The sequence below is a fragment of the Lagenorhynchus albirostris genome, chromosome 4 (genome assembly GCF_949774975.1).
Source record: "Lagenorhynchus albirostris chromosome 4, mLagAlb1.1, whole genome shotgun sequence".
NCBI lineage: Eukaryota > Metazoa > Chordata > Mammalia > Artiodactyla > Delphinidae > Lagenorhynchus > Lagenorhynchus albirostris.
This window is the reverse complement of record NC_083098.1, coordinates 83,345,299-83,358,525: the sequence shown is the minus strand read 5'-3', so window position 1 is coordinate 83,358,525 and position 13,227 is coordinate 83,345,299. Positions and strand designations below refer to the sequence as shown.

Genomic DNA, 13,227 nt, shown 5'->3' with positions numbered 1-13,227 from the left:
ACCCATGGCACCTGCAATCCCATAGCTGCTCTGCCACTACAGGATCAGAATCATAACCAGATCTTTATGTCCTATTGGAGGAAGACATTCTCTAAATCTGTTTTTTAGCTCTTGAACTTCACTGATTACACATATCTTTACTGGCCTTCCTCTCCTCTAAAGTGCTACATCACATAATTTGAGTCTAACTGACGCAGTTACTACCTTTGGTCATGTCTACATATGAAAACATGAGCTCTTTGAGGACAATATGTAACTCTTCTCAATACTCCAGAGAAGCCAGCACAGCATTCGAGTACAGCAGATGCAGCATCAATCCTTCTATTGTTTGGCTGTGATCACCCCCCTCCAGCCTTAACACTACTCTCTCTCTCAACCAGAAAAAAAAGGAAGCTTCTTTTAAGCTTTGTTTAAATTGGACCCTTCAGTGTGAGGAATAGTGGTTTCAAAAACAAAAGCTTCCATCTCCTGATGTTCAGGAAATCCTCCTTCACCCTAACCAAGCCCCCGTCACAAGGATAAGATGGTAGCAGGTATGCGTGATTTAGCCAAGTCATGGTGGATTTATTGGTATCAAGTTCCAAACAAGCAGTATGTAACTTAAGCTCTCTGTACCCTAGGAGATGCGGATCAACTTTTCCCATAATTGGACACTCCCAAGAAAGAATTCAAAGGAGAAATCAAGTGTAATCCCATGGATTTAAGTAATTTCCATAAAACTAAAAGATGAAGAACGACTAAAAAGTCTAGATGTAGCTTTAATAAAACATTCTCAACAGAATATTCAGTAGTACATGTTTGCTATTTTCTATTTCTACACTATCTACCTACCTACCTATCTATGCATCCATCCATACATACACACATAGACATAAATACACACACACACACACACACACACACACACACACACACTCATAAAAGGAAGGTCTATCTAGAAGGTACAGTTGCTAACAACAAACTGACCTATCTTGTGACGCTGCAATATATCAAATCATTCCTTTCAGAATTCAATAGGTTTCATTTTGTAATGGTTTTTGTGGCTGTCATTCAGGTCATCCAAGTTCACTTCCCCCAAGAACAATTTCAAGTTTGCATAAATGAGCAAGTGTCCAGGAAACCTGGAAAAATAATTCTATTTGCTTTGGTTTCAAAACTGTCCCATAAAGTTGCCTATTTCTCTTCTTTCCTTTCCCATCTTCTGCTCCCAGAAGATGGGTCTTAAGCTCCCACAGTCTGGCTGGGGCATTTTCTCCCAGTTACTCCAGTAGCAGAAAGCGCTGTGGCCACCTCCCTGAGGACAATACATCCTTCTCATCTCTCTGAGTCAAAGCCTGTCTGCGTATCCAGAAGGCTAACCCATCCCCAACATCCCAATCGTCTTCACATGGAGTGTGGGAAAAAGGCTGCTCAGAACCCCCTACAGTTATCCCAGAAATGCTGGGCATGCAGTCTGCAGGGACTCACCACACTCTACTAACAGGTTCTCTTGAAGCAAGAAGGCTAGTCTTCAGAAAGATAAAAGGGAGGCACACTTAGCTCTCTCCACGGATTATTTTGCCATGTTTTCCAGAGTCTCATTCCACAACCAACACAGGCAGGCTTCCTTCCAGGAAGGAAAGACTTGACATATGGCTTCTTAGTTCTGTTCTCTCTTTCTGATCCTACAGGGGAAAGCACTAGGTCCAGAGCAGCCTTGTGAAGAGGAGACTTTTTTTTTTATCACAACAAAACAGGATTTCAAATCTCTAGCTTAGAAGAAGCAGATTATAGAGAAGGTTTTTTTTGTTTTTTTTTTAAAGCAAAAATTTACAAAGAAGAGATTTTAATTTGGATGATCGAACTTTGATTTCTGTCTCCAGAGAAAGATAAATATATAGAAGTAACCTTTCTTTATTACTCTTAATATCAAGATAGAACCTTATTTACTAAGACATGAAATAAGATCCATATTTGTAAATACCTAAAAATACAGTCCTCAGGTAACCATTTTCACAGCTTGGGTTCACATGCCATGTTAAAACCTAGAACCTAACCTACTGATTCCGAGACGTGCACAGAAAGTGGTATTCCACAAGGAATGAAGTGGCTACTGATGAGACTGCACTTCACTACACGACACAACTGTGGTTACTCAGGTACAAGGCAACTCAGTAAAAGGATCTGCAGAACACCCATCCACTGGATTAATATTTACTTGCCACTTATTTATGTTTAAAGTTCTGAGGAAATCAGGGATTGCAATCTGGTGATTCAAAAGTCTTACAAAGGGCTTCCCTGGTGGCGCAGTGGTTGAGAATCTGCCTGCCGATTCAGGGGACACGGGTTCGTGCCCCGGTCCGGGAAGATACCACATGCCACGGAGCAGCTGGGCCTGTGAGCCATGGCCGCTGGGTCTGCACATCCGGAGCCTGTGCTCCGCAACGGGAGAGACCACAGCAGTGAGAGGCCCGCGTACCGCAAAAAAAAAAAAAAAAAAAAAAAGTCTTACAAATCCTTTAATCAGACTGCAGTGATAAAGTTTCTAATCAATATGGTGAGCAAAGATGACAAAGAATGACTGCCTGTTTCAAACACATAGAAAAACTGAATAAGATATAACTAACGACATTTTAAATACAAAGAAAAAAAGTCAAAATCATGAAAAATAAATCCCTGGGCCAGAACTGAGGGTGGAACTCAGAGTCAGTGGAGAAAGTTGAAGCTTTGAAGACTTAAAGGCTATGAGAACATGATATAGCCTTAATGTCTAGGGCCTAAGACTCTGATGATCTATAGGAAGGAAAGGGGCATACAGACAATAGGGCGCATGAAACTGGCTGGCTAGAGCTGAGCTATTAGCTTAACGGGGCAGTCATACAGGGTTGCCCCTCAGTAGAAAATGGTCATGCCCCCCACTCCCTAAGCTTTGCAAGGAAGCTTTTATTTGGGGATCGGGTAAAAATAAATAAATAAAAATCAACTTTTCAAAACGTCACCAATATGAAATCAGCATTCCAAGACTGTTCCCACATGGAGGTATGGTATCCACATACATCATCTCCATGTAGTAGCAGGGCCCCAGGCCAAGAAAATAATACAAAAAAATGGCCCAGAAGCAATGATACCCACGGGCACTGACTGAGACAAATAAGGAAACTCCTCTGGGTTCCCACAGTCCCAGTCCCATGAAACTCCCATGTTAACCCTCACGGAAGAGGCACTCACAGTCACAGGTTAAGACCAAAGAAGAAAAAAACCCACTCTAAGAAACAGCCAATGCAAACGGAAAAATAGGTGCCCCAAGAGCTAAAAATAGTAGAACAGTGTGGAAGAGACTTTAAAAATATATTTAAATAACTGAAAAAAAAGTAAAAATGGGATAATATGGAAGGATAGTAGGTGAAACTGAAAAAATCTACTACAAACTCCAAAAGTGAAGGAAGGGAAAATTAAAAAAAACAAGATCCGACTTCCCTGGTGGCGCAGTGGTTAAGAATCCGCCTGCCAATGCAGGGGACACGGGTTCGATCCCTGATCTGGGAAGATCCCACATGCCACGGAGCAGCTAAGCCCGTGTGCCACAACTACGGAGCCCATGAGCCACGACTACTGAACCCGTGTGCCACAACTACTGAAGCCCGGGCACCTAGAGGCTGTGCTCCGCAACACGAGAAGCCATGGCAATGAGAAGCCTGCGCACCACAACAAAGAGTAGCCCACTCTCGCCACAACTAGAGAATGGCTGCGCACTGCAACGAAGACCCAACACAGCCAAAAATAAATAAATAAATTTATTTTAAAAACCCAAAAAAAGCAAGATCCCTCCCTCTCTCTCTCTCTCTAGATAGACTGATCTATAGAAAGAGAGATACACATACACACAAATCAATTCTACTTCCATGCACTAGCAACAATCCGAAAATGAAACTGATAAAAAAGTCCATTTATAATAGCATCAAAAAGAACAAAATAGGAATAAATTTAACAAAGAAGTACAAGACTTGTACACTAAAAACTATAAAACATTATTAAAAGAAATTAAAAGAGACTTAAATAAATGGAAAGCTATCCACAGACAAAGATTTGGAAGAATTAAATTATTAACATGGCACTACTTCCCAAAACAATCTCAAGATTAAACGCAATCCCTATCAAAACCCATCTGGTTTCTCTGTAGAATATAAAAAGCTTATCCTGAAAAGGGAAAGAACAGTCTTTCAACAAACAGTACCAGTACAACTGGATATGAACATGCAAGAGAAGGAAGTTGGACCATATACAAATATTAACTCAAATGAATCAAACACCTAAAGGTAAGCCCTAAAACTATAAAATTATTAGAAGAAAAAGGGAGTAAATCTTCAACACCTTGGATTAGGCAATGGTTTCTTAGATATGACATCAATAGTACAAGTGACCAAAAAAAAAAAACCAGATAAATTGGACTTCATCAAAGTATAAAACTTTTGCGCTTTAAAGGACACTATCAAGAAAGTAAAAATACAACCCACAGAACGGGAGAAAAATTGTATAAATCTGATAAGGGTCTAGTATTCAGAATATATAAAGAACTCTTACAATTTATAAAAAGGGTACATAGCTCAATTTAAAATGAACAAAGGATCTGAAAAGATGTACAACATTAGTAGTCATCAGGTAAATGCAAATCAAACCCAGAGTGAGATACCACTTCACACCCACCAGGACAGCTATAATCAGAGACTGACAATAAGAAGTCTGGCAAGGATGTCAAGACACTGGAACCCTCCTATATTACTGGTGGGATTGTGAAAGGGTTCAGCTACTTTGTAAAACACTAGCAGTTATTCAAAAAGTTAAAGACAGGGTTACCTTATGACCTAGCAATTCCACTCCCATATAGCTACCTAATGAAAACATTTGTCCACTCAAAAATCTGTACACGATTGTTCACAGCAACATTACTCATAACAGCAAAAAGTGGAGACAACTCAAACGTCCATAAACTGATGAATATATAAACCAAATGTGGCATATCTATACAATGGAGTATTATTCAGCAATAAAAAAGAATAAAATGCTGGTAAGTACTATCAATACAACATGGGGGAACTTTGAAAACATTACGTTAACTGACGAAAGGCCATACAGTCATCCCTTGGTTTCCGTGGGGGACTGGTTCCAGGACCCCTAGGAAACATCAAAATCTGCGGGTGCTCAAGTCCCTTATATAAATCAGTGTAGAATGTGCATATAACCTACACACATCCTCCTGTTTAACTTAAATCATCTCTAGATTACTTATAATAACCTAATACAATGTAAATGCTATGGAAGTAGTTGCCAGCACATAACAAAGTCAACTTTTGCTTTTTGGAACTTTCCGGAATTTTTTTCCAAGTATTTTCTATCAGCGGTTGGTCGAATCATGGATGAGGAACCTGCAGATTCAGAGGGCCAACTACATATTATGTGATTCCAGTCATACGAAATGTCCACAATCGGCAAATCCATAGAGACAGAAGTAGGTTCTTTGCTTCCTGGAGAGAAGGAGAGCAATGTGGAGGGACAGTCAATGATGGATACAGGGTTTCATTTCAGGGTGATAAAGACATCCTGGAATTAGATATTGGTGACGGTTGTACAACTTTATGAATATACTAAATGCAACTGGATTTTACACTTTAACGGGGTGAATTTATAGTATGTTAATTATATCTCATTTTGGGAGGGGGATGGATGCAAAAACCCTCAATGCGCAAGTTCAGGAATAGATAAGAAACAGCCAAAGAGGGAATTCATGAATTTGAAGGTGGCTCAGCTAATAAGGAGGGTTTGTTTTAATAGGGGTTACAGATTTGCCAACAAAACAGTATCTTAAATTTGGGGCTTCTTTATATTCTCCTCTGTACTATACCTTGCCTCCTAGTCCTGTCAGCTAAGGAGCAATCTTACCCTTTTTGGTTAGAGTACCTGGCACAGCAATTCAGACATGGAATGAATGTTTGTGTGTTTGTTTGGGGAGGAAACTAATATTTCTCTAGGTAAATGCAATAGCTGTGTGTGTGTGTGTGTGTGTGTGTGTGTGTGTGTGTGTGTGTGTGTGTGTGTGTGTGTGTGTGTGTGTGTGTGTTCCTATAACAGCAAATAGTTGGCAGTAAGTAGAAAAGGAAAAAGTTCAGGGTGGGAAAGGAAAAAAGGTAGGCTGAATAATGTCATCCCCTCCCCTCAAAAGATATCTCCATCCTAATCCCTAGAAACTTATATGGGCAATAAAACAGCAACTATGATTAGGTTAAAGTCTTGAGATGGGGAGAGAAGCTGATGTTCTGGGTGGACCCTAAATGTAATCACAATTTGTCTTTGTAAGAGGAAGCAGAGAGAGATTTGACTGCAGAAGAGGAGAGGGTAATGTGAGCAGAGATGAGAGTGATTCACTTTGAAGACGGAGAAAGGGGCCACAAACCAAGGAATACAGGCAGTCACTAAAAGCTGAAAAAGTCAGGAATGCAGATTCTCCCCTAGAGCTTTCAAGAGGAATCAGCCCTGCCAACTTGATAGCCCAGTAAGACTTCTTGCAGACATCTGGCTTCCCAAATAGTTAAGAGAGTAAATTTGTATTAAGTCACCAAGTTTGCAGTAATTCATTACAGCAGCAACAGAAAACTAATACAAAAGGTAAGCAGAAGAAGAGGAATGATTCCGCCTTGAGAGAAACAAAGGAAACTGATACCAAAACATACAAGGGCATTAGAATTACTTCCCAGTTTGGCGTGAGAACGGCCTCCCAGTTTGCAGAGGAGAACACTAAGGAGATTTGGATGAGAGGGTTGATGAAGTCAGGTGGGTGCAAACAAAACGGGTTGTCATGTTCAGAAAGAGGCTACCCTGAACACAACTAAAGCAGTAGAACCATGTGTGTTAGAAAGCAGGATTTGGAAAAACTTGTAATGTGCAAGGAATCCCCTTTGTTCATTCATTATATATAAAATATATGTATGTATTGAGCATTTACTCTATGTCAGGTCCTGTACTTAATGACATTCATAATGGTTCTCAGGACTTTTCCTATCAGAAGCATTTACACAATGACACCAGGAAACAGGTACTAACACACCTGTCTAAACTGGCGAGCTATCTAAACACTATCATGTAAAAGCACTTGTGTTTTTGTCACTGCAGTTGTGTAGTAAAGTGGATTACCTTTATTTACTCGGCTCTGACCTCTCATTTCAATGCTCTTTGTCTTGGCCTGTTTGCAGGTATTTTAAGCAGTTAAAATCCAAGGTCAAACACTACTTCACTATCTGTTCATGTTTTGTGTTCTACGTCTTGAATATAATTGCTCTGCCTTTGGCTTGGTTCTCCCTAGAGCCAAGGTTCAGTTGCAGTTCTTTCTCTGGAAGGCAAATATACTAAAGAATTTTTGAACTAGAGGTTAAACATCATCCAGTCTAGCTCCTCAATTGACAGATGTCAGAAGTGAGATTCAGTTGGTTCTAATGACCCTTCTATGCCCTCAGCCCAGGAACGGCAGGGCCAGGGCTAGAACTCAGGCCTCCCATCTCCCAGTCCGAGGACTCTCTCACAGGCTGTCGACTTTTAAGTCCAGAGTTCTAAGTCTGAGGGCTTGGTTTCATATTTTAATTAAATCCCCAAGTTATTATCATATGAAGAATCTAGCAACCTTATCTCTTTAAAGAATCAGACTTTCAGCTTATAACCAATACAAACTACGTGTAATGAAGACAAGTCATATTACCAACACAAGTCAAATTGACTTTTTTTACATTTGCATCACACATATTTAAAGTGGCTGATTTTGGGCTACTGAACAGATAAACATTTTTTTTAAGTTTAAATAAACTGAATTTAAAAATTTTAAATCTAAGCCTCAATATTAATAAAAAGGAAATGCAAACTACAACAATGAAGATAGCATATTTCACCTATCATATAGAAAAGTGTTTTTTTTCTCTCTCTGTCTCTGTTTCCAGAGTAGGAAGAAATGGGCAATCTTCACACAAGAATGATGAAAGTAAATAAAACTTCTCTAGAGAGCAGTTTGGATGTGTGTAGCAATGTCTTTAAAATATGCAAGCAACCCTTCAACTTAGCAATTTCACTTCAAATATTTCTTAAGCACACACACAAAAAAAGACTTAGTAATCTAGAAGGACAGCAACAGACTGGAAATAACTTAAATGTTCAACAATGGGTGACTGTTAATTATGATACATCCATGCATTGTAATAAAGTATAAGATCAGTAAAAACCACCTACTAGAAGAATATTTAATATCAGAAATTTCCATGATGAATTAAGCAACAAAAAGTAGGTCATAAAATAAGATGATGATGACAATAATGCTAACATGAAAGAACAGGTGCTTATATAGACACACACACAAAGATTATAAAGACATGCAAAATGTTAAGGATGGTTTTTTCCCCCCTTGGGCTTTTTAGTATTTACACATTTTCTAAAATATATAGATTTTTTTTTCTTGGACAGAAGAAAAATCTAATCAGTGTACTTTAAAAATTGTGTTCCCTTTAACCTTTCCCAACTCCTACATATATCCACTTTTCATTCATGGACTCACTACAACCCTGAGACTCCCCAGGGGCTTCCCTGCTGTGATCCCCTGCAGGTGATCGGGACAATCCTGCAGGCCTTCCTCCCACACCAGGAAAACCAATGAAAACCAGAACAGAAAGCCCCTCTCCTGGGATGCCACGTCACGTCCTGGCTGTTCCAGGCAGTGAGACCCACACTTGGCTGTGAATGACCTTGGGCACTGCTCTCAGGCTCCTGGTCTTAACTCAAATTCCCAATGTTGGGACTTCCCTGGCGGTCCAGTGGTTAAGACTCAGCGCTTCCACTGCAGGGGGCGCTGGTTCCATCCCTGGTCAGGGAACTAAGATCCTGCATGCAGCGCGGTGCGGCCAAAACAAACAAAGGAACAAAAAATTCCCCATGTTTCCTCAAACCCCAACTGAGTTCAGAACCCTCCCCCGCTCCCTGAAAACTCCAAGTCTGCCCAAGCTTGCCCTCCAGTACTCTGTAATCTCTAGGGCAGTGCTTTTCAAACTGAGAGTTGAGATGTGTTAATGGACGGAGAAAACCAATTCAGTGGGTCCTGGCCAACGTCTTCTTAACCAGGATAAAAGTCCCTCCTCCTGTGGAGGGGAATCAGGCTCCCTGCACTCACCTGCTCTTACTGCTTTCCTCTGGGACATCATGTAAGTAAGTCCACTACAGGCTACAGATACTTCTGAGTTGCTACTGGTCTAGAAAGGTATTTACGACACTTCGTTGAGTAAACACAGTGTCTGACATTATCTTATTACTGTAAATAAACAGAATAAATAAATATATTAAGAGAGAATACTGGAAGTACAGGAAAGCATTCAACAAAATGTTTAACACAGTTATCTCTTGGTATATAGGGTTGTGAGAACTTTTCTCTTTTCGTCATTTTTAAAATTTTCCAATGCTCAACATTGCTAAGAATTAGAGAAATGCAAATCAAAACTACAATGAGGGACTTCTCTGGTGGCGCAGTGGTTAAGAATCCGCTTGTCAATGCAGGGGACACGGGTTCGAGCCCTAGTCCAGGAAGATCCCACATGGCGCCGACCAGCTAAGCCCGTGCACCACAACTAATGAGCCTGCGCTCTAGAGCCCGTGAGCCACAACTACTGAGCCCACGTGCCACAACTACTGAAGCCCAAGTGACTAGAGCCTGTGCTCTGTAACAAGAGAAGCCGCTGCAATGAGAAGCCCACTCGTTGCAACTAGAGAAAGCCTGTGCACAGCAACGAAGACCCAACACAGCCATAAGTAAATAAATAAATTTATTTTAAAAAAAACCTCACACTGGGCTTCCCTTGTGGCGCAGTGGTTGACAGTCCACCTGCCGATGCAGGGGACACAGGTTCGTGCCCCGGTTCAGGAAGATCCCACATGCCGCGGAGTGGCTGGGCCCGTGGGCCATGGCCACTGAGCCTGCGCGTCCGGAGCCTGTGCTCCGCAACGGGAGAGGCCACAACAGTGAGAGGCCCGTGTACCGCAAAAAAAGAAAAAGAAAACCAACCTCACACCAGTCAGAATGGCCATCATCAAAAAGTCTACAAACAATAAATGCTGGAGAGGGTATGGAGAAAAGGGAACCCTCCTACCCTGTTGGTGGGAATGTAAATCAGCACAGCCATTATGGAGAACAGTATAAGAGGTTCCTTAAAAAATTACAAATAGAGTTACCATACGATCCAGCAATCCTACTCCTGGGCATAGACCCAGAGAAAAATCATAATTCTGAAAGATTCATGCATCCCATTGTTCACTTCAGCACTGTTTACAATAGCCAAGACATGGAAGCAACCTAAATGTCCATCTACAGAGGAATGGATAAAGAAGATGTGGTACATAGATACAAAGGAATGCTACTCAGCCATAAAAAAGAATGAAATGCCATTTGCAGCAACATGGATGGACCTAGAGATTATCACACTAAGTGAAGTAAGTCAGACAAATATCATATATCACTTATATGTAGAATCTAAAAAAAATGGTACAAATGAACTTATTTACAAAACAGAAACAGACTCAGATCTAGAAAACAAACTTATGGTTACCGAAAGGGAAAGGTGGAGGGGCGGGATAAATTAGAAGTTTGGGATTAACATATACACACTACTATGTATAAAATAGATAATCAACAAGGACCTACTATATAGCACACGGAACTCTATGGGAAAAGATTCTGAAAAAGAATGGATATATGTATATGTATAACTGATTCACTTTGCTGTACACCTGAATCTAACACAACATTATAGATCAACTATACTTCAATATAAAATAAAAATTTAAAAATTTCTATATTAAACATATGTTACTTGCATGATTTTTAAAGCATTGTTACTACTTCTGTATTATTATTACTCTTTCTATATGAAGTGCTCTCCTAGGGCCTTCACATTACCTGTAATTACTGGGTTCAAATAATGAATAAAAGGGGAGATATGAGACAGATGTCAGCATCGTTTGATGCAGAATCTTTTAGGCTTCTAAGACCATGTTAGTAAAAGCCATGGTGTGGAGAACAGGAGAGTGGACAACATCTAAATAAGTGATCACCCAAGTGATGACCAGGTCACTAGAAAGCCTGGTGGGAGGAAAGAACACAGACAGAAGGCAGATAAACCTAGGCTCAAACTGCAACTCCGCGGTGACAAGTTACTTTGTCGTTTCAAGCCTCAGTATTCTCATCTGTGAAATGGGGATGATATGATGACCCTTTCGAAGTATATCCCATTTGAAGTGGAGAATTTCTAGTAAATTCAGTACACAGTGAGTGGCATGGAGTAGGACTACAAACAAAACCAATGTCTTTCATCACTGAGAACAGGGGAAGTCAAGGAGGGAAGGCCAAAAGAAATAATCATATTTGCCTGCTCCTGTTTAAACTTTTTAAACGGCAATTTCTTAAGAAAGGGAGGAAATGCCCACCCTGTGAGTGAGAGGGAAGGAAAGGCAGGAGAGCCAGGGGTGGGCAAGCAGCACAGGGCCCAGCCCATGCACAGCCCTGGAGGCCTTAATTACACCCTCTTGGCCTTGGCCTTGGCCTTGGTCTGCACAGGTTCCACCAAGTTCTCTGGAAAATGCTTTATAGGGGCTTCCTGAGGACAGTTATCACCCAGTGTCACCCCTGAGCCCAAAGTGATTCCACAAATATTTGAGCTTCTACCACTGATGGAGCACTGTCCTCATACACAGAGGAGAGGAGGGAGATGAAACAGAGTTTAGTTTCAAAGGTCTGACGAAGTATACACGCACGCCAAGATAGAATGAGTAATTTGGGACACAAGCTTCACAAGGGAGATGTAAGAGCTACAGGAACGCGTGCTTCCTGCTGGGAAACGAGGGAAGCTTCCTGGGAAAGAGGGCAACTCTGCTGCACCCGAAAGTCAGAATGGGGTTTTAGCAGGTTCTCCACAGAGGGATCCTCATTCCAGAGAGGGCACAGCACGAACAATGAGTGACCCAAAGGCAAAGGGTGTGTCTCGGCAGGAGCAGCCCACTCGGGCCAACACAGGACAGTATTATAAGGAACAGTGAAAGAAAACGTGGAGGACTCCAATGTCAGGGTGACCTTCTGGACTAGCGGGGATGCGCTGAGCACAGGGAAGTGATGTGATTAGAGCTGTGTGTGCTTCTGTGAGATTAATGTGGCCACTATGCAGGAGTCAAATTTGCAGGGAGAGAGACTTCCGGCCAGAGGTCGGGAGACTATTGCAACAGTCCAGACTCTGATGGTCAGGGTTAGAGCGGAGACTGCAGTCACACAAGGAAACTACAAGATGCAAACAAAAATAAATAAGGATGCAATCTGACTAGTAATTTCCAGGATAATTCAACTCTAGTCTTAACACAAGCACAAATATCTATATGAAAAGTGGGGAAAGGTCAGCTCTAGCTACTGACTTCTTACTTTGGCGCTCAATGGATGCCACTCCACATTCCACCAAAGAACAGCAGCATCCTGTCCTGAAAAAAGCCTTGAAAGGCACAACAGTGGTCCCAAAACACGAAAAAGGAAAATCCGGAACTCCCATTTGCCATGCAAGCCTCGGAATCAATTCAGAGCAGTATGTACTTCCAACCCTTGACGGAGGGCTGTGACCACACTTAATGACAAAATTATAAACTCCAGAGAATTTCTTTCCCCTGAAATAGTTTCCCATCTCCGGGGAACTATTCATGTCTAAAGTTCCCGATCAGACCTAGGCCGGGCCCGGAGGCCCCAAGTCATCTTAGATTTCTTGCCTTAGGTGACAGGAGACAGAGCAGCTGAGGTGAACGTTTCCTACCACCAAGGGTAGCCACTAAAGAATGTCAGCTGGAGATTTCAACAAGCAAATCTTACTTAACAATCAGGAAAGGGGAAGTACAAAGGGGAGGGGGAAAGAATGGAAAACAAACGGCATAAAATAAATGATGGTTTTAATGCTTTGGACTAGGGGATCAATAACACTGGAAAGAGAGGTGGAAAGCACAGAAGGGTGCGAACCACGTTCTAGGTCCAGGGAAGGATGGTTCAAGGAACGCATTACGCAGACACGCAGCAGGCCAAGGGACCATCATGCATGCCCCCTGGACAAGGCAGACACGCACCCTCCTTCCCGCCAGAAAAAGGCCCAGGTGACGTGTCCAGCAGAGGCCTCGGCGTATTCACAGCAGCCACCTCTATCCTGGGGG

The 13,227-nt window shown here is 41.6% G+C and overlaps 1 protein-coding gene across 16 annotated transcripts in view; it reads right to left on the bottom strand.

Annotated features, from left to right (window-relative positions):
* APBB2 (amyloid beta precursor protein binding family B member 2) overlaps nucleotides 1-13,227 on the bottom strand; it is a 377,265-nt gene that overhangs the window by 221,218 nt on the left and 142,820 nt on the right. The window contains exon 5 of one of the 16 annotated variants that reach the window (XM_060148290.1): nucleotides 9,176-9,313. The exons of the other annotated variants lie outside the window; for them this stretch is intronic. The gene's annotated coding sequence lies outside the window, so the exon portion shown is untranslated. The remainder of the gene's footprint in view (nucleotides 1-9,175; nucleotides 9,314-13,227) is intronic. 16 annotated transcript variants of the gene reach the window in all.